This window comes from Macrosteles quadrilineatus, unplaced genomic scaffold (genome assembly GCF_028750875.1).
Source record: "Macrosteles quadrilineatus isolate MER2022 unplaced genomic scaffold, UCM_ALF_1.0 Scaffold_2__2_contigs__length_208266976, whole genome shotgun sequence".
In the NCBI taxonomy this organism is placed as follows: domain Eukaryota; kingdom Metazoa; phylum Arthropoda; class Insecta; order Hemiptera; family Cicadellidae; genus Macrosteles; species Macrosteles quadrilineatus.
This window is the reverse complement of record NW_026542595.1, coordinates 71707332-71730736: the sequence shown is the minus strand read 5'-3', so window position 1 is coordinate 71730736 and position 23405 is coordinate 71707332. Positions and strand designations below refer to the sequence as shown.

The window sequence follows — 23405 nt, the reverse complement described above, 5'->3', positions numbered from 1 at the left end:
TAACTGCTCAAAAGGTGTAATTTAAACATAAAATGTATTTGAGGTTAGGAAGTTTTGACATGTGACACATGTGTTTGAGGTTAGAAAGTTTTGATACATGCATTTGAGGTTAGGAAGTTTTGATGCCACGGCCTTCTTGATCTACTGATCTGACGTGACGTCATAGCTTAATGTTGGTTTATTGGCAGTTTCACAGACATGCCAATAGCGCCGTCCCAGTTAAGTTTCAATTCAATTCAAATTGAATTTGTTTGTAATTTGGATTTTGGTTGGATTGATTGAACGAAAGGAAAGATAGGAAAGAAGAAAGAAGATCGCTGTTAAAGTGCTAGGCCAGGCCTTCAACTACATTACAAGAAGATACAAGAAGAAGCAGTGATAGTGAAGGAAGGAAGAACAATTAATCTGCTAGAACGAAACGGCTTAAACTATAAAACTACGACCCACGCCACGAGTCGACCAACTAGAACTAACTCAATATAATTTGTATCAAAGAAGCCATTTATTAAAACTGTACAGTTAAATAGCCTAGGCCAACACTGAATCAATTGATTAATTAACTCTGGTTCACAGTTAGGTCACGAAGGCGACATTACCCTACAAAGGAAGAACAACTTCACTACGTGAGGTAAAGTTAGTAAGTAATTGATATTTTTTTGTATGTTTCTAACATCTGAAACTTGTTAGGCGTTTACCCGTTGCTTAAATCTTGCTGACTAGCCTATTCTCATTATCTAGTTTCTGGTGATACCTATTTAGCCTAGGCCTACCCTACAACTGAAGACCAAGAATAGGCTAAGTCCATTGTCTTATTTTAGTTTTCATTTTAGCTATAGTTGACTGACGTTTTCCAGCAATGTAACCGCATTTGATGGAAATGAAAATTCTTGATTCTTGATAAGTTAGGCCTATTAGGCTATTTGACTTACGGTAGGCCTAGGTCTAAGACTAGTGTAGCCTAGGTACTATCTACGTGCATGTACTATCTTAACTTAACTTAGGCTAGGCTAAGTGGTGGATGAAAAGAGGGTAAAAATTTACGACCCCAGGCTCCAGCTTAAAACACTTCCTGAAGTGAAATTGTGTATAAAATGAAGTTTTGGAGGATAATAATTGGGGGGAAAGCAATTCCAGTCCCAAATATTGACTGGAATTTAATAAAACCGACCCTTACAACAGTTCCTCCAAAACCTCAATAAGTAACAATTTTACACAATTCCACACTTTAAGAATGTTGGATTCACTACATCGATGTGAAAAATTCACAAGGAATATGCACTCGTTACTGCTCACTCAAAGATAACCAAAACCGGCACGCACGGAGAGCAACATGTCTTTGGTTGGCCAATAGCCAACCAGCAACAGCAACTAGCCTACAACGAAAATTAAAATCACTTCGTCCAACAAAAACATATTTATAGGTAGGCCTATCCACATATTTCACCAGGAATCACCCCGTTTTCTACATAATGTCCAAACGCGATTTTCCGACCCCAATCAGTATGAAAATTAATCACAAATTTGAGCTACGTCCTCCTCTGTCACTACTTCACTTTGAACTAACAACATGGAGTCATGGAGACAGTTCTAAACAAACAACTAACAACGAAACCACTAGCCAATCAGATTACTACACGAAAGAAATCATCAGTCAATCAGAAATCTGCACAATTAACTTACATCATCTGTTGAGATCCGTTTTATCTGCAGTGACAGGTCACCGTACCACAATTACCTCTAGAATTCCCTCAATTTAACCTTAATTCCCTCTGTATTTATAGTAAAATCCCGTTTTTAATAGCAAAGTACTTTGCAGTTAAGATTTCAACATGTAGATGTTATGAACACCCACTTGTTCAGAAAACAAATAATTGTTGATTATGAAAAAATACCCCCGCCGCAGCAAACCTGCAGACTTAGCGAATTTCCATCTTCTGATTGGATTTAAACTAAAATGTCTCCTTAAAAATATCACATTTATTCCCTATTTAAACAGAATTAGTTTAATGAGTACTTAGGTTTGCTGCAACAGGGAGGGTAAACAAGTTTTTTTAATGTAAAATATTAAAAGGTACTGTGGTTTGGTAAGAAATTAATGTATTTTCCAAATTTGATCAAAATATGTTCATAAACAAGCAAACTACAACAGTTGACTTATTCTCCATAAGAATAACATGGGAATTTTAAAATTACAATTTTTTTTAATTTTCTCCGTAACAATTAGGCGCATAATAACGCTTCAATATACTAAATTATTTGTTTTTTTAAGCTCTACAAAATGGTTTAAAAAGAAATTGTGAAATTTTGTGTTTAGGGTCAAAAATGAGAAAAACCTATTTTTACCCCATAAAACCCCCGTTTCCATAGTCCGATCATGCTGGTTCGCGAACTCATTCAAGTTTATCCCGCCTTACACCTTCAAACCAAATTTTATCAAAATCGGACAAAAATTACTCAAGTTATCGTGCGGATGGACATATATATATATATATATATATATAATATATATATGTATATATATCTCTATATATAGATATATAAAAATTTGAACGAATGGTGTTTTTGGCCTCTGGGGACATCAAAATGAAAAAGTAAATCGGTCCCGGGCTTAGGTCTTACCATGAGACCTACGGTAATAGCTACTTCCCTATAGGGAAATTCGCTAAAACTGTTCTAAACTAACCAAACCAACCAAACTTGCTGTATGATTTCCAGAGGAAAAAATAATCGTTCATTATGAAATGAAACTGTTCTAAACTAACTAAACCAACCAAACTTGGTATGATTTCATGAGGGAAAAAATTGTTCCTTATGAAATGAAACTGTTCTAAACTAACCAAACCAACCAAACTTGCTGTATGATTTCCAGAGGGAAAATAATGGTTCATTATGAAATGAAACTGTTCTAAACTAACCAAACCCACCAAACTTGCTGTATGATTTCATGAGGAAAAAATAATTGTTCATTATGAAATGAAACTGTTCTAAACTAACCAAACCAATTAAACTTGCTGTATGATTTCATAAATCGGTTTTATAAGAGAACTCGTTACAAAGATATACAACCAAACAGTAAAGTACAAACCATGAAACTAAATAACAAATAAATAACCCTATTAATAAATCTGATTTTGTAGACACCAGCGCACCCAGTGTCACCAACATGAACTACTGTAAACACTATAAACGAGTAACAACTTGTGAGAATGAGAGAATGAGAATGATTTATTTCCTGAAAGCATAATATGTACAAGGAAACATCAATGCATCAAAATCTTAGCCTAAGCCTGCAACACACCATGCAGAGAATTGAAAAAAAAAAACTTATTTATCATCACACATTGGCACTCATTGGCTAAAAAAACTTACTTACTTGGCCAGGTTAAATTTCAAAATACTCTTTGAATGAGTAAATCGGATTTACCAACAGAAGAGATTCCATCCCCATTTTGAATTTTGCTTCCGGCAGGTTCCGAGCTGTACAAGGGAGTTTGTTAAAAAACTTATATCTCTGTATACAATAGCTAGATTGGACCTCTCAATCTAACATAAGGTACATTCAAGTCGTCCTTCCTCCTAGTATTGTGAGGGTGGATATCACTTCGGAGTTCGAGAGAGCCTGACTCCTGCTTAGTACACAGAAGAGACTCCTGAATATAAGCTGTACACTGTCATAACGGATTCAGAAATAAAGATAGGTTTGCAGTGGTCTAGAAAATCAGCACCTGCCAAGATTCTGACTGCCGCCTTTTGGAGCGTCAAAACCCTCTTGACTCCCGGAGTGCCACCCCAAAGTCTTAAACCATAAAGAATTATGCTCTGAAAAAAGGCAAGGTAGGCAGTTCTTAGCCATTCAGTGGGTACAGAGTTCTTCAAGTTCCTGAGCAAGTGAATCACCCTGGAAAGTCTACTACATACAAAAGATATGTGACTATTCCAATCCAGCTTAGGATCCAACATTAATCCAAGTAGTTTAACGATTGTGACATCTTGCTTAAGCTGTCTAAGACTAAATATTATGGACTGAGTCTTACTCTCATTCAGGAAGAGAAAGTTAGCTCGGAACCACGCCGAGGCCATTTGGAGAGTCTGAGACATAGTGCCCTGCAGGACATTTAAGTTATCATTTACCCCAATCAGAGTAGTGTCATCTGCATAGCAAACAACCCCCTCTCCCAAATGCAAAGAAAGGTCATTTATCATTGTGTTGAAAAGCAAGGGCCCAAGGACAGACCCCTGTGGGATGCCATGAGTTAAAGATTTGACAACAGAGGACTGACCATTTACAGAGACAAACTGTCTGCGCCCGCCCAAGCATGATCCCAGTAAGTCCAAACCCTTACCCCTAACTCCATAAAAATGGAGTTTGTCAAGCAAAATTTTGTGGTCCACGGTGTCAAAAGGCTTGCTGAGGTCACACATTGTGGCCCCAGCAAAGCCTCCCCTCTCAAATTGATTTTAAAACAACCCCAGTCAGAACTTCAACTGCATCAATTGTGGAACGGCCTGATCTAAAACCATACTGGGCTGACACAAGCAGTCCATTACTTTCAAAATAAGGTAACATTTGATCCTTAATTATACCTTCAAAAATCTTACCAAACACAGGGAGAATAGATACAGGTCTAAAATTTTCAGGCACATTATGGTTCCCCTTTTTATGGACAGGGACTACTCTGGCTGTTTTTAGGACATCTGGAAAAACACCCTCCTTGATACAAACATTGATACAATAGGTGAGTGGAACTAAAATATGATAAATCACATTCTTAATTAAGATTGCAGAGAGATCAAAAACATCCTTACTTTTTGAGCTATTCATCTTATGTACAACAGATAGCACTTTCTCACAAGAGACAGGTTCAATGTTAAAAGAACATGTTGGTCTAGGATGCTGGTCTAGGAGGTTTACAGCGGGGGTTGGTGGAGTACCAATTGCATCCCGAGTCTGTTGGACAGAATTAATGAAGAAATCATTCAGCTCCTCAGCAGAAAGTCTAGTAGTTGGTTTTGCTTTTGCAGGGGCCCCCTCTTTTTTGATGACAGACCAAGCGGCAGCACAAGAATTTTGAGAGGACTCAATGAAATTGGCATTGTGTTCACTTGTTTTGACCGTACTAAACTCACCTGGTAATCTTTCTTTATCGCTTGATACCTCCTCTTGGCTTCAAGGGTTTTTTCTTGTCTATAAATATCGTAAGAAAGAAGCAACCATCTTCTCAATATTACAATAGTCTCTGATTTCCACTCTGGAGCCAGTGGATGCTTTGTATTCTTCGGTCTAGACACTTTTTTAGGATAAGATTCTTGAAAGAGCAAAATAAATGTTCTTAAAAAATTACTAAAAATAACATTAGCATTACCCGCAAGTAAAATATTCCAATCAACTGAGTTGAGAGCAACTATAAAGTGATATGTTTTATCAAGAGTAATTGGTCGATAAGTCATAGCAATATAAGGATCTTTATTCTTGGACAGACGGATACCGAGACTAAACTGAATGCCATCATGGTCACCTATGGCATGTTTCACCACCTCTACTTTAAAATCTTCACGAGGAAGATCTGTGGCAACATTGTCCAGACAAGAGTTCTCACGAGTCGGCACCCAGACAGTACAGTAAAGATTCAGTGATTTTAACAAGTTTATAAAATCTTCAGACAAACGGTTTTGTTTCAACACATTAATATTCATGTCACCACCCAGGATAATATGGTTTTTTGCCCTCTTGTTGCCTAGGGACAAAATAAGGTTCTCTAAGCTAGACAAAAACATATTTAGATCACCATCAGGGGACCTATAGACACCAATAAGGATAATGTTCATAGCCGGGAAATGAACACAGACAAACTCATGATGTAACTCTAAACAAAAACTATTTACATTGATTACAATAAATGAGTCACTAAGTTCTAGGGAAGCAAAAACAGTAACTCCGCCTTGCCTGCGTTGAGAACGACAAAAAGCTGAAACATAAAAATAACCCTTAATGTTCACAAGCTTAATATGTTCATCATTCAACCAGTGACCCGACAAGCATAATATTTTGTATTTGTTATCAGTGAGCATCATTTCAAGTTCCATAACACGGGTGTAGCATAGACACTGGACATTTAAAAATGGTAAGCAAAAGTTTAGGAATTCCATGTTGTTTAGGGCTGTGCTAACTTTGGCTGCCGACTCCCTAAAAAAGTTTGAGAGTTTATAAAGTTACGTTGAAATCTAGATTTAGTAACAAATTCTTTAACGAGTGCACCCTCTGGCCAAAAGGATTCATTCAACACTTTTGAGGTTAGGTTGTCAGGAATACCTATTTTAAAAGAAGTGTAGGAATTGTGTTTAGGTTTGAGAGGAACCACATCACTCTGGATACCAGATTTGTTAAGAAAGTCAGAAATATCTTCCTTCACGCAATCTACGGCGAGTCTGGAAACAAAAATCCATGAAAGTTTACCTACCGCACGAACCTTTGTAGAGTCTAGATTTTTATTGGTCCCGATGATTGGAAGAGACTGTTGTTTAGTGGAACCAATATGCTTAGAATTAATACTGGGCTTTAGTCCATCACGCTTTAAATGTTTTTTCTTACCCGCTGTTTGCCACTGTTCACTGTTGTGTGTTGGTTAACCCTCCGAGTGTCACGTGTTTTGGCCTTAATGTCAGCCTATTTTTTGCTCATTTGCAAGGTTTTATTAAAACTGATCTGAGAAGCTTAAAAACAATGTTAATTATACTGTTCTATATACCATTTTGTTTGGAAAATCTTGGGCTTCAATATTATATATAAAACATAAGGAAGATTTAAAAAAAAAAAAAAATTTTTAGGTTAAAAAATGTATAATTTCGAAAATTTTCAACAAAAAATAAGTTTGCGCTCAATGAAATTGTATAAATTATAGGCCTATAAATATTTGAAAATAGCCACTTTGTTCTAAATTTTATGAGGATTACAAATCTATAATAATATAAGGAAGTAGATTTGCAAATAAAAAAGTTATGGGCAAAAAACAGATTTCAGTACATAGCGTTTAGCTAAGAATGCATAGCCCAACCATAGCTAGGAATCTGGCTGATAATTTACATCAATATCACTACCTACTTCTTCAGGATCATCAACCAGCACTTCAAAACCACTTAAATCTTCTTATAATGCACCACGTATATCACTACTTTTGATTTTTAACACTAAAACAATGATAAACGTAATAAAACACATCAGTCATCGGTCCGAGGGTAACCTAGCTGTTTACAAATACACGCACGTCAGCTCAGTCAGCTGTCTACTACAATAGTGCTTAGAGACAGACCTCTGGAGAAAGCTTAGAATATTACGGACAGAACGATACCTAACTCAATCCAGTACAGTCCGATTCAGTTAGTCATAGAGCCTTCGCCGTAAACAGTGTTCGCGAGTCGCTGCAGCGACGCACGACACTATACAAAGTGCGTTACGCGTCGCTGCAGCGACGCATGACACTCGGAGGGTTAATTCCATAAATATGTTTATTTAATTATTAATTCCATACTCCTTGAGGAGTTTGTTTTCTCTATGTATTTGTAACATATGTCTGCAGAAATATCGATATAGATTCGGTTCAATATATCGTTTCTAAATATTTTTTATTTTCAATGTAAACAAACATGGAAATAGGTTATGATATGTTTGATTGATGTTTTGAATGTAAAAATTCACTTACGATCGGTGTACGTTTTTAAAGAACTTGAATAAATAAAACTATATTCAAACAAAAGATGACTGAAAACTTAACTTCACGTTTTTAGAGGCAACTTAAGGATAGGCTATTCGCACAGGTGATAGATGTTACACCACTTTTTATTGACCTGTTTAAATATTTTTAAACCCATTTTTTGAATAAATATATAGGATAAAATAAACAAACAACTTTATTTTTACTTTGTTATTGTTTTTATTTATATCATAATATGGTACAATACAATTCTGATGGTCTTCCTGTCTCTGCTGGCTCTGCTTGTCGTCGTCGTCGGCGGCTAAGTATTGACTAATTTCCCATTCTTGCTGGTTTACCTATAAATTACCCTTTTACCCGTCAAATTACCCTTTTCTCCCCACCATGTTTTATCTCCCCCCACCATGTTTTATCTCCCCCACCCAAAACCCCCAATTCCCACCGGCTCCCTAGTGAGTTAGGATTGTTGTTTATATAGGTATTTAATTATTAATAAAACGAGTCCTCTGCGCCAAAAAATTCTTTATTAAAGGTTAGTATTGATGTCCTAGAATAGTTTAAAAGTGATTTTAGAACGTTAAAGCTGGGGTCTGGGTCCTGAATAAGTACTGAAAAGAGTAAGTTATTGGCCGGTAATCAGCCTCTTAATTAACTTATTAGCCTTAAGTAACAATAATTATTGAGCTAGGCCTAAGCAAAATAGCTAAGTTAACTTGATAGAGAAACGATTAAGGTAGTGTATGGTAATTAATTAAATAGATCCCTTAAGTTAACAGCTGTTATATCCTGATTAGGGCTTAGGCCCACCTATTGGGTATTACTCAAGGGAGTTATAGAAGAGCCTTCGATGACGTCATATGTCAGATCTCTTCCCTTGAGAGAATGCCATTACCGCAACAATACGGAGTAGAGCCATAAGCCTCGGTGGTGTGGTTCAAATTAGATGTTGTCATAAATAGAAAAAAATAATAGTGCTGCACCCTGTGGGTAAACCTAACTTACTTTTAAATGCTATTCAATATTAAGTTATAGAACCAACTTGTGTAGGTAATTGAAACAGCTGACAATCTGCTGATAATCTTCCTTCATTTTATTGTAGAAAACCACCTATTTGGAAAGAAAGATCTAGACAAATAAACATGACAAGAATAGAGAGAAAGCCACAGCCAATGCAAGAAAACTGCATCTGCCAAAGGAAAAAGGGGTTATTGGTGTGCAGTGAATGTAGCCATACTCTGATCGGACGAAAACAGACTCCTTGCCCAGCCCATCCTAAGGTAAGATTGAGTTGTTAATATAGATTCATCGATTGATATAACTTACATAATGTCAGGGCCGTCGCGTGGTTTATTGGTGCCTGGGGCGGGATGTTGTCAGGCGTCCCCCCCCCCCCAAAAAAAAACACATAATAAGTGATGTTCGTTATACAAAGTTGCTTTGCTATCTGCGTTTTAATTCCCATTCCCAACAACAAACACCCTAAAGGATATAGGTACTGCCTTACAAAATTGCTAGAGTCAGGAATCAGGGATTAAATCACTTAAATTTTTTATGAAAATCTTTTTTAGTTTTTGATAATTAAATCAATACAATTAATGTAAAAAATATCAAAACCTATCAAAAGTAGGCCTACTATATATGTTATTAATTAATAGTGAAACTTGTAATCACTCATCAAACTAAGCTGAGCTGAGACTGCCGTGGGAGAAAGGAGTGATTGGGGTAAGGGTTGGTGGTGGGTGGGGGAGGGGCGACACGTCAACACGTGCATATTTGAAGTCATTGTCTATACCATGAGTCCCAAGGTCGGCCGTCGGCTGGTCGGGTGAAATAAAACAATGCAATATTGATTTATATTAAGATACTGTAATTAAATTGGGACAGAGCCTTCAACTACACAGTGGGGTTTAACGCTATTATTATTAAACTTAAAGTAGTAGCCTACTAGCTGTACCCGCGGGCTTTGCCCCGTTTAACTTCATAAGTTTGCTACGCTCACTCACCTTTTGGTTGCAAATTAGCTGTTGTCATAAAAAAAAAATAGTGCTGCACCCTGTTGGTAAACCTATTAACTTTTTAATGCTATTGAACATCACAGAATCAAATTGTTTAGTTGAACCAGCTGTTAAAATTCTTTAATTCCATTTAAATATGAGTACTCATAAGGTTAACATGTGAAACTCCAGAGCCACTGGGGCGGAGCCCTTTTGACGGATCTGCACCAAACTTCACACAAACCATCCTTGAATAATGCCTAACAATGCCTGAAAGTTTCATTACAATCTGTCGAGCGGTTTCGGAGTCCATAAAGGACAAACAAACAAACATAGTTGCATTTTATATATATAGATTACTAGCTGTAACCCGCTGGCTTTGCCCCGTTTAACTTCTTAATTTTCAAGATGATCTCGTTCGCATGGCTCAATCACGTCCTGGTTGAAGTTTGTTCGCTACGCTCATTCACCTTTAGGTTGGAGCTCGTTCGCTGCGCTCACTTGCCTTCTGGTTAGCTCGTTCGCTACGCTAACTCGCCTCCGGGTTGAAGTTCGTTCGCTACGCTCACTCACCTTTTGGTTGCAAATTAGCTGTTGTCATAAATGTAAAAGAAATAATAGTGCTGCAACCTGTTGGTAATCCGTAACTTAAATGCTATTGCAGGGTTGCCACCAGCCATGAAAACCTTGAAAAGCGTGAATTATGCGTGAATTTAGGTGACCATGAAAAAGTGCGTGAATTATGCGTGAATTTCGTCATTGGACCATGAATTCTCAAAATCATTATTAACAATTCAGCCAAAACCCCTAAATGTGCTGAATCAAATACTCCGTATTAAAACCATTCTCGAAATGAACACCGAGATAAAACGTCAAAGTGGGAGTGTGAGATAGTTTTGTTGCCATGCCACGAACAGAAACGATTGCGTAGTTTATTCAAGGTCAAATCCGATCGTAACCGACGTCAGCCGAGTAGTCTAGAGATGGGAATTATCGTTGTTTTCCGGCAACGGTTATAACGATAACGCAGCTGCCCAATAACGTGTTGCGGCAACCTGTTATTTCAAACGATTGCCAACTCGTTGCCGCTTAAACCGTTGTCCGCCGGTCGGTCGGTGTTGCGACGTTCAGTTATCATTGTCGGTTGATCAGTTGCAGTTCAGTTTTCAGTTGTAGTCGGGAGTCGGGCGTTGCCGCGTTGTCCAGACAGGATGCGTTATTCTAGTTCGTTTCAGAAGTTATCGTTGCTCTGGTAGCGTTGCGGCAACGGCACTAATGGCAATGCATGTTTTCGTTTTCGTTGTCGCGCGGCTTTCCTGCAACATTTAGATAGATACGTTATTATAATAACAGGGAGTTCTCCGCAACGTGTTGCCGCGATAACGTTGCCGTGGCCGCAACACTGTTATTCATCCTGTTATGTTATAACGCCCATCTCTACCGAGTACCGATCCACCGATAAAATCGATGCTTTCGGAGCTAAAACATCGATCACATCGATGTTTGTTCCGAGTTTCTCGTCTGGTCTAAATAAACCAACACAGCCAATTAACCTAAAACCAATACAATTCAGTTACGGAAAACATCAATATTTCATTACTTTTGTTGGTCTAAAAGACCGATGTAACAAACCAAATCATCGGTTCGGTAATCTACAATCGATGTAAACAAATAACTTCGAACATCGATAGAAAAGACATCGATGTTTCGAAATCATCGACAATTGGAATTGATGCTCGCTCTCATTCTCTACTTTCTACTCTAGTGTTCGTGTGGAAGGAAATACAGTGTAACCATAACCTAAAAGTTTTAAACTGATCTGAAACTTAGAAACGAGTCAAACCAAACGTTTGAAGTAGTGGTTGACAGACTGGACAGTAAGATCACTTGTTGCACTCGTGATTCAGTTTTGTGCTTCTTATAATTGATTACCCAACACTCAGTGGAACAAGTGTTCAGATTAAATATATTTTATTACTGATATATTATACTTCCGATACTTTACAACGTTAAAATAAGAAGTACCTTGCCTTGCCATAAAGGTCAAAATGGCTTGCGCCGGCTGGAACTTAATCGTCTTCTGTGTTTGTTTTGGTCAAATATGTCGTCATTTCAAACTACTGTCAGTGTTGAGTAAATGTGTTACAACGTGAGATTAAGTTTATTTATTTAGGCCTAAGTTGCAAGAAGTCAATGTTGTGCTGAAAAATGGTGATTTCGTTCTGAGGAAGGTAGCCTAAATGTGGTAAATGTTTTTTTGAAGCATATAACTAGGTGTTTTCAGTCAATACGAATCTAACTAATGAGATGTAAATTTAATTAAATAATTGTTTTAACTGTGATTTAAACCTGTGTAGGCAAATAATAATATATAAACTGATCCAATCTGAAGAAACATCCTCCTAACAAAGTTTATTTTAACCTTTTCTGTAATGCAATTAATTATTTTTTTATTACTTAATGTAAGTTAGCCTATGTCTAAACTTACATACATTCCATAACTTTTGTTTCGTTCTTAGCTTTAACTAAATATTTATTTACATAATCTTACCTTTTTAGAGTGTTTTTATCAGTCAGTCGGCAACCTTTAATCTTCTCAATAAATAAAAGTTGGTTCAGGCTTAACTTAGCCTAGATTCAGCTTTGGATTACAATGTAGGCTAGCCTACTGTGTTACAGTATAAAGTAATAAAGTGCATTTGTGCGTTTTAGTAGGCCTAGATATGGCCCATTACTAAGTTAACCGTTTCTTGATCATGTTCTTAACATTTGTTTTTATAGTAGCCTATTATCTTAATTTGATGTTTAGACAGTAAAGTTCTAGGCCATTGCTGGATTAACTAGCCTAGTTAAACCTTTTATGTTTGGATGCAATGTTTTTTAGGTTAGGCCTAGACCTAACTACCAATCCGACTTATTTTTTAATTTATTATTTCTTCTAACGTTTGAATTTATCATTAGGCCTATGATGTTGTTAAATCAGATGTTTCAATTTTTTTAAATAATTACATCGTAGCCTATTATCACGCACAAGATTTTTATTAATATCCTTTTTCATCTGTGATTTTACTTTTTTAGACTGGATAAATTATATTAAATTCTTATTTTTAACTCTAAAATAAACGCATGAAATGTGTTTTATTTGATAGTAGTACACAAAACTACATATTGTCGATAAATTAATGTACAATTCTGAACTAGGCAACACTCTTTTATGGTGAAATTGTGCGAGCATATACCCCATGAATTTTTCAAAACTACCAATGAAAACCTTGAATTATGCATGAATTTTTTTATCTCACTTTGGTGGCAACCCTGTATTGAACATCATAGAACAGAACCAACTTGTTTAATTGAAACAGCTGTTAAGATTCATTAATTCCATTTCTCATAAGGTTAACATGGGAAACTCCAGAGCCACTGGGGCGGAGCCGATTGGACGGATCACGAAATTGATGGTGTATAAACCTATTCCATGAAATTCTACACGTATGTACCAAGTTTCGTGGCGAATCGGTTCAGCGGTGTCTGAGTTTATCACTGCCAAACAAATATATATATATATATACACGGCCGAGCCCGGGAAGCCAGTCACATGAAATATACACTGGAAGTCAGCCAGTTGCACCCCCCAATATATTTCTAGACTATGATATATATATAATATATATTGGTAAATATCTTAAGCCTAGACATATCTGAACGTATATATCTTTTTTTCTTAAAATTACTAAAATATAATTACGTAAAAAATGCTATGCTAATGCAGTCACCTCCGCATTTGCATGGGAAAGCCAGTCACGTAAAATTTGTGCTGCTAAGCCAGTCACTATATATTTTACCGCATACCACTGGAATCCAGTCACTGAAAATCCACCGGGTATCCCGTCACTTCAGTCACTTTCACCCCTGCCCTTCTACTTTGTGATATTTATTTGTTCTACAAGCTTGAAAATCCGCACCTCAAACAAACGGATTATGCTTCAGGCATTGAGCACTCTCATAACCAATCTTTCGCACTTCATTTTAATTAATTGTCTTCCAGATTACTTAACAATTACAGTACTATTCTACAGATTAAATACCTAAAAGCCAATGTAATCTTTGGTCGTCTTAATGGTCGTCCTGCCAACTGTGGATACAAATATGTACCGAACTAATTCGCAAGCGCAAGGTGGGAAGTTATTGCTTTATAGTCGCACAATTAGGCCTATTGTTGAGTCCTTGGAGGCAAGCGGCCATCTTGGATGATTTCAAATAGCTGCAAAATGTATCGTCCAAAAATATTTTTCAAACACCAAAGTGTTTATAATTTAAATAGCTAGTATACTGTGGGATTAGAAATGTTCTTTGTAGTTTTGAATTATTCTCCAAGGGATCCATAAAATAAGCTAACAGTCACGGTCATCTTGAAAAAAGGCCAACTAATACGAAAACAATATCCTGTGTTGCGCGGGCCGTAGCACACAAATAGTTTTCCCGCCTCAAACAATCAAAGGCGCGTGGAACAAGGCAAAATTCTTGTCTCTCTTGTGGCGAGAGGTCGGGGTGGGCCTAACGGGTTCCATTGATGGGCTACCCGGCTACCGACCGACCTGGGGTAGCGACTAGCGAGCCAGTGGATGGTTAAGGCGGGTTACACACCGGTATCGCGGATATGATGTCGCCGATATTTCTGATGTCGCGGACATGTTGTCTGCGACATATAATAAAATGCAACCATGGGAAGAGGCACGTGCTGGCGACATGAGAGTGAAGGAATCACAACATTCATCACTTTAAATAATGTCATCGTCATAAGAAGATGATGTGTTGTTGCTGCTGTTCTTTCTACAAAAACATTAAAGATAACTTCATGGTAATCATTCCATAATACATTGTAATTAATTGTATTACAGTACTTACGTAATTTCCTTATGTTGTAAATTGAAGTATTTAATATCACAATACTACATTTCACACCATAAGGCAATAAATTAAGTAATAAAGCGCAAACACTACTAGAAACGTGTTCTGCGCATGCGCGGGCCCAAGAGACACGAGACATGTCTGTCCAAACACCGACCGGTTGGTTCGCTCGAGACACGCGTCTGCGACACGAGTCGCAGGCAACGTGTCTGCGACACTGGTGTGTAAAGCTCCATAAGTTAACATAGGTTGGTTTTCGAGGGGCATGTCGCGGACGCGAAAAATATCGGCGACATCATATCCGCGATACCGGTGTGTAACCCGCCTTAAAGGTTCGGCCGGTTATTTCCATCTTATTGCTGGTTCTCGAGCTTTTTGAGCTCGTTGTACAGTGAAATCTTACTTCCCTATTTTATATAGCCACAATCAAAGCGATTTTTACAAGAAAGAATGAAGATATAGACTCAGTGATGTGTGGTTACTTAATCATATCATGTTCCTTGATTGTTTACCCTTTTGTAAGAGCCAATAATCAATCAACTTATATTTCTTTATTTTTCGATTTATTATCTACTAGCTGTGTGCCCGTTCTACGCACGGGGATCTTATAGTAGTCAGTTGAAATCTTCTTATATTAAGATTAAGAACAGCAATTAGTTTGCACATTTGCAGATATGCTGGCAAAACTATTATATATAAACCTTCGCAAATACAGTATCTGACAGTAAGCCAAAATAAATGCTTCGCAATTAAATGTCACCCGTATCGTGTTGGTCCATAAGTCCAATGATTAAACTAAAAAATGTTTTATAGATCCATGAAGCGTAGCCCTAAAGTAGGCCTATAATTGAAAGTTACTTTCCACATCGGTTAACTTAAACGTATTTAAAGTACTACCTCAACCTCACCATTTAACTCTTTATTCCGGTTGACATTTTCAGTATCAAAGGTGCTCTTGTCCATTCCGTGAAACACTGAGAAATAAGGACATTAATGCGTTACCAACATACAACAAAACAACACAATACAACAATCCAACAAAGGCCACGAACTATTGATACATAAACAATATAAAGGCGTAAACAATTCATGATGGTTTGCCCAACAAATGTTTTACTCAAATAGGTTATCATTTTCTTAGCATACCGGGTAAGCTAAGATTTGGAATCCAGACAGAAAAAGCAAAACTATACAGAGTTAAGACATCACTTAAATTGAATACGGACGGCTCTAATAAATAAGGTGCAACACCAACGATATCAAATTTGTAAACTACCGGTTCTAAGGAAAAGAACCAGTACCTACGTAAGAACCTACCTAAGAACTATAGTAAATTGGACCAATTAAATACATTAATATCTAGTCCCGAGGTTATTGATCTCTTGCTTTTGGATTTTCTCGTAAAAAGTTATAGCGTAAACTTATCGGTGTCAGTTTGAAAAAAAGCAACCTTACCCAAACAACTTTTTGTTATTTAATAGATTACGCATTCTCTAAACAATGATTAGTATATCTATTAACATTAGAAGGAAATGTGACGAAAATCACACAATGTTGGGGTTTTGGTCATTTGTAATTTTATTTTTTAAGTAGGTAGGCCATGTATTCTATGGAAAAGTACCGGTATCAAGGATCGTCGTCAAAAAGGTTGTTATGAATAAATATGTAGGCTTACGTACCCAAGATATGAGCTATGGGCCTATTGGCTGTATGGTCCAGCGATTGCATCACACGGTGAGTAGAAACAGAAAGTGACACATTGGAAAAGCGAGTTTAGCACTTCCTCTGTTAAACCTCTGTTACAATCACCCACTGCAGTTGTGATTTTTTACTTTAAACTTTACACAACCGCCATTGAAGCGCCGTCAATGAGTGGAAACCTTTTTTGTAAGCTATTGGCGATGATCATTTCAGTGTCACAGCCCTATACAACACTGATTCAAGGTCTTCTTCTTTCTGGTTGTCAAAACTCAAGAAACATTTTATACTCAAAGAATTTCTGGTTCCGATTTGGACGATGTCTAGTTATTTAATTTCATTTTTGGTTACACTATTAGACTATATTATTGCACTTGCGATTAATTAAAACCGTTATGTAAGAAAAACGTTTTTAATCTCACTTGGTTGGGATTTGCTTTCAAAACGTGATTCGAAATAGTTGCGGTATTTGTAAACAACATTTGTAAACATGTCATTGACAGCTAGAAAAAATAATCTTGATCCGAACAGCTGTTCGTTATTTCATAGACGATTATGTGATAAAAATTGAACGGAAATTTGACAAAAATCGCACAAAACTGCATTTTTGAACGTCCGTAATTTTATTTACAAAGTAGTGAGGCTATATTTAAATCACTAAAGACACTCTCGCCAATCCAGTGAATACATTAAAATGACTTGGATCTTGATATGTACTCTGGTTTTCACGGAGAAGATTGCGTAAAATGCCATCTTGAGTGTTACAGACAAAGGGACAGACAGACAGACAGACAGAAATTGAGATAAGACTCGTTTCTGCTTCTTTAATGTATAAAACGTAAAAATAACCTAAACGTATATAATTCTGAGCAATGTACAGACAAAACTCTAATTTTATTTATATAGATATAAATTCAAGAGGTAGCCCTGTACCTGGTTAACACATATACCGATTACTTTTAACGTGTTTTCTTTGAGTTACGCCCCATGGGATTCCAAAGTTTCACAATGTTTACATTTTTGAAGAATGTAGATAACAGAATGTTAAACGAAGTCAGCTGTAAATGCTGTCAATGCAGTGCTTTGATTTTGCGGTCCTAAAGGTAGAAACGATTCGAATTGTGAAACTTTTAACTTTTGCTACGGACCTGTTAATTGGAGATTGTGACTTTCTTAATTTAAGGAAGTAAACGTATTAACATGACGTGTTTGGAGTGGAATTTGAAATATGTGACGTGTATCAAACTTTTTCTCTTCAAAATCATCTCCGATGTAAAACACAGGTACGGCAGCTAGGTTTATTAGAATTCAAAAGGTTTTTTATGATTAAAATTGTCCTCCAATGTTTAGAAATTATTTTTAGATCAAGTTGTTTAATGAATAAATAATTGTTTTGCCAAATTATGTTTCGAAACCAGGAACTAAAAATAGATCAAGAAATAGATATTTTAGTTCAGAAAACAGAGCCAATCAAATAGGCCTACGTACTTTTTAAATAAAACACTGGTTGGATGGTTTTTAACTTTGCTGTTTATTTATTTCAATAAATTTCTAATAAAAATCACCACAGGTACTAATCTATATAAATAAAATTAGAGTTTTGTCTGTACATTGCTCAAAATCATCAATTTTTAGATTATTTTCACGTTTTATACATTCAAGAATCCGAAACAAGTTTCATCTCAATTATTCCGTTATTATCTCAATCATCAATTATTATCTCAATTCCGTTGTTGTCTGTCTTCCGTCTGTCACGGTCCAAAAGCCATTTTACGCGGCCTTCTCCTGAAAAACGAGAGTACCTATCAAGATCCTCGAATCATTTTAATGTATTCACTGGATTGGCGAAAGTGTCTTTAGCTATTAAAATATGGCCTCACTACTTTGTAAAAAAACTTACGAACGTTTAAAACCCCAATTTTGTGCGATTTTTGTCAAGTTTTCTCACAATGTTTTCACATAATCATCAATGAAATAGCGAACAGCTGTTCGGATCAAGATTTGAGAAGTAACTATATTTTTATCCCTGGTTTTAATTGCCTGTAAAACACCTTTTTAAGTATGAGCCAAATCCATGATACGATGTTTGATCTTTGCCTTTGATCTTTTTGTAGACGGTCTTCCTCATGGACTTGACTGTGTGTCCAAAGTGCTACGCAGGAGAAGAAAAGCTGCAAGAATATGGCCCTGAAGGTGCTTAAAACCTGGTGTAAATTTGCCACCTTAACCCTAGATCTGGCAGACTGGACAAACCTGTGAGCTGGCAGAGATTTAAAGCAGTTCTTGTAGTTTTTACATTAAAGCCGCAATAAAAAATTAGATTTACAAGAAAAGTACAAACAATTTACATTTTCTGTTTTATTAAACAACACTGGATATGATTATAACAATATGTTTTCAATTAATTTTCAATAGTTTAATGACAAAATTTGTGACTTTATTTCAATGAAATAACTATAGAGGAAAAAAATTAAGAATAATGCATTTGTATTGTGGGCAATGTAAATGTACATAGGAACTAAAATCTAGGGCTAAATTGGTAATTGCATTTAGGAAATGGAGAATTTTTTTTCCAAACTAAGGATAAAATTAACTACTTAAAAGTAATACTTTTGTTATTACTTTGATATATATCATAAATTAAATTTGATGCGATATTAATAGTGAACCGAATAAAAATCTATACATATCAATATCTAATCTGATAATATATTGCAGGTTCTCTGCTGAACTGTTCCCTTAATATCATCTTTCTTTTGGTATATGGGTTATTAAGTTAAACTAATGTTTGAAGTACAAAAATCATTTTAATGATACATGTAAAATCCGTCTGAGAGATTCTTGCCAGATCTAGGGTGAACTTAATTGTGTAAACATTTACACAGCATTTGTGCAATGTTGTATGGATAAGTTTGTTAATCTTTTTTCAGTTGTGTTTGTGTAGATGTAAGATTAAGCTCATCAAGCATAGTGATTTACTGATTAAATTCATTTTTTACCTACTTTGACAAAACTGTACAAAGTGTCCTTGTAGTTTATAAGAGTTGTATGAGGGTGTTTCAATCTTGAACTTTATCCTAAAATAAACAAAAGTTTAAGGGATGGAAAATAGTTTTTTTACTCATGTTTATATAAACATATATATCTATAGTCCTCGCCACCCTAACTTGAGGCAGCCCAAGGCCGTACTAGATCCGCACGCCGTATATCTAGTGCGGCCTTGGGCTGCCTCAAGTTAGGGTGGTGAGGACTATAACTTCTTTATTGAATCAAAGTGACTCGACACAAAAGTCGTGAAGTAATAGTTTTAGGTTTCATAAACATAATTTTAATTTTTTCAAAGTTGTGAACATGAAAACATTTAATAGTTTCTTCCTAATATGATACCAGACATGGGCATTTTTAGGTTGGTGTTTAACATTTAAAAATTGAAAATATAAGTAAAATATTGATATTTAATTGTCATAGTTAAGACAGTATACATCTGTTTTTAAAAGCTCTTTGGGATTGTTGAAAATAGTAGATTGAAACATCCAGTAATTTGAGACTGAGTTGAAAGTTATTACTCAGTTAAAAGAGGTTTGTTTATTTTGTTAGGTGACATTGAAGACTGAGCAAAAGTCGTTCCTTATAAGTAAGATATTTGAGACTGAGTAAAAAGTCATTACTCATAACCTAATGTATGTTAGATTGTAACCATGTTTATATATTGTTTATTTCAATAGGTAACTTGTAAGACTGAGTTAAAAGTCATCACTCATAAGTTAAGACTTGTAAGATTGTATTCATGTTTACATATTGTATTTTTCATGAGGCAAGTGAATTAAACTTGTACCGGTGCTTTCATTTTGTTGCTTTTAAGCTTTGGAGAGTTTGTGTTAAAATGAAACAAGTGATATTAATTTTCCTCTTGGTATATTGTCATTCATTCATCATTTAACCCACCTTCTTTCCGTTTATACGAATTTATAACATCTAGCACATTACAGTAGTAAAAATTTAATAAATTTATTTAGCCTATGAATATTTAACTTCCAAACAAATGGGTTTTTTCAGAATTTGGTTATTAATTGATAAGGCTGTTAATGTTAAAATTATAATAATTATAAATGAATAGTACAGTACAGTATTGTACTTTAAATATTTTAACCATAAATTGCAACACACTTAAACCACTAAAAATTATTAAAAAGTAACTCTGATATAATTTTTGTTCGCAAACAGGCTCTGTAGATAAATAGTAAATGGAGTGATCGTAACTAGATTAAATAAATCTTCCAGTTTGAAGGAACAGGAAGGTTTTTGTAACATTAAAAGAAACCATAACACAATTACTTGCAAAACAAATAAATTCAATAATATACTTAGGAACTTGCCATTGAACTTGAATCTCAGATTGATTTGAAATAACAACTTACTTAATGATAAAACAAAAATCATCACAATAAATAAAAATATCACTTAAAATAGGAAAACTAAAATACATCACACTTTTTCTGAAGCGGACTCCCTGGTATTGGACTAATGTTCACTTAAAACCCGTCAAAAAACTACATACTAAATGAACAGATATGTATTAGTAAACTACAGTAGCCCACCATATTTTACAATAACATCTACACTCTATTAGCATGTTTGTTTACAAGCTGTACATATTTGTGTCATACAGAGGCGATTGTACTTAGTCAAGTAGAGTCAACTCAGAGTCCAATATATGATAATAACATTAGTAAACACTTATCAATCAAAAGAGAACTACACTTTTCAGACCCTAATTTTAAATATGTACCCTAATTCTGTAGATTCTGATTAAATTTATCAGTAAAAGTAAGTTATCTTTATCCTTAAAGAGGGGTTCCATATCAAGTGGGGAACAACTTATTAAAAGTATTGATCTCTAGTTCAACCGTAATTTTATTAGTAAGATAGTAAGTGTTATTATTGTTAAATCAAAAGTATATATCTTTATAATAAGTTATTGAAAGAACTGAATGTAAATTTTATGTTTAGACGTTTTTGTTGCTTTGAAACTGATAGTTCCTTTGATAATCTTGTCCTCAAGTAATTGTACAGTATATTGACTGCAGTATTTTATCACTATCTGGTTACCACTAATATTTCATCACCTGTGAGTCTTAAGAAAATAAGTTTGCGTACGTATATACACAACTGTACTGTATCTATCTTTTATAATACTAAGTAATTAGAATCTGCGTACTATATTCTCATAATATTTCAAAACGTAATTTGTTAACAAAACTGCCTAATAAGGCTGGTTTATTCATGTCTAGGAGTTTAATGTATTACAGGCTCAATATAAACATTTCCTTTCATAAAAGTCTCCAGATAAACAATGCAATAATGATTGGTTGATATTTTGGCTGCAATTTGGTACAATCTCATTACAAACTTAGGTTTAAAAGAATATAAGTAAAACGATCCATGATACCTTTTACAATATGTACTCGTGTCTATCCAAAGTTCTTAGGTTAAGATGACTAAGGTTAAAGAAATTTAAGTTTTTGTTGACAGATGTCTATTTTGAGTTTTTTTGTAGTTAATAAAGTTTATCGTTGCAATTTATAAAAGGTCTACTTCTTTACTATAACCTGGTTACCATCCTTGTAACAGTTGGATTATACACTTTTTTTATCTTTGTAAAGCATCATCCTATAGTTAGATTTGTTGTGTTGATCAGTTTAGCTATGGCTATGATCTGTAATAATATTTTCCTTTGAGTTCTAAAGCTCTTAACTCATCATATATTTCTCAAGAGTAAACAAACCAAACTTCCACTTTATATTATTTATGCTCCGTGTGAGCCAAGAGCCTAACTAAATAAATACTGTATGGCTAAAAGTTATACCTGGCAGCTGAAGACCAGTGTTGTTAGAGCAAAAGACAGTTATGAGTGGTCAAGTGAGGTGAAAGATCTGTAGTTTTAGAGTTCAAACCCAGTTTTGGTCAGGTCACAAGGAGTTCAAGCTGGCAGTCAACACGATGGGTTAAGTTGCACCCAAAATCTGACATGAATTATTTTTTGCTGATTTGTTATTGCTTATTTTGCTATTTTACTATTACTTTGTATCCACAAAAAAATTGTTTAACAATACGTTTATTAACAGGACTTTTTCCAGGAAAATCAGTGGCTGAATTTAAAGTCATAACAATGTACAATACAAATTTTACACTTGATTTTTTGATGGGCTCTTAACTTTTTGAAACATTATTGCAGGTTGTAGTAAAATCTAAGGTTCGTTAATTCAAAGGGTTTGAATAATTTTCTTTTGTATGATTTGTGCAGTAGCGTATAAATAATACCCCCAGCAGTGCAAGGAGGCACTAAGGTCCTAGGGGCGCCAATTTAAGGTACTTGCGGCCCTAGGCCAAATTAATTGAGCGGCCCCCAACCCTGTGGTGGAATTCCCTCTAATAGGGGTGAAATCATAAGAAAGAATCTCCCACAGTCGTCATCATCATCATCATCGTCACCAGCGATCGGGGATAAAATTGTGAACATCTCCCGTAGGCCACAATCACAAGTAAATCATCATTGTCACCCACAATCGGGGAATAATCTTGAACACTTACCCTTAAACAATGGAGACGATATTATCGTTATTGACACCCACGACTGCGGCAAAATCGTAAACATCTGCCGCGAGCCACAATCACAGGGACATCATACAATACAATACAGCCGTAATCACTGGGCATCATCATCGACAACTGTGACCACGATGAAATCATAAACATCCCTTTGTACGGGGACATAATCATTGACACTCGCAACTACAGCCAAATCTGGGATGTCTCCCACAGACCGCAATTGCAGGACATTATTATCGTCACTCACGATTGCGGAGAAATCCCGATTACTTACCTTAAATCAAGGGAATATCGTCACCGACACCCTTAACTGCGGCAAAATCATGAACATCTCCTGTGGGCCGCAATCACGGGGATATTATCGAAAACCACGGCCATTGTAAAATCATGAACATTTACCACGGGACACAATCACGGGGACATCATTATCAACAACCGCCGCTGCGGCAAAATCGTGAACATCTCCCGCTGTTTTTCATAAGTTGTT

At 35.7% G+C, this 23405-nt stretch overlaps 1 long non-coding RNA gene across 1 annotated transcript; it reads left to right on the top strand.

Moving 5' to 3' along the window:
* Window positions 1-212: 212 nt before the first annotated feature.
* LOC128985511 (uncharacterized) lies at window positions 213-21897 on the top strand. The gene is made up of 3 exons (XR_008490036.1): window positions 213-628; window positions 8809-8986; window positions 18424-21897. It is a non-coding gene; the product is annotated as an uncharacterized LOC128985511 (long non-coding RNA).
* The last annotated feature ends 1508 nt before the right edge of the window (window positions 21898-23405 follow it).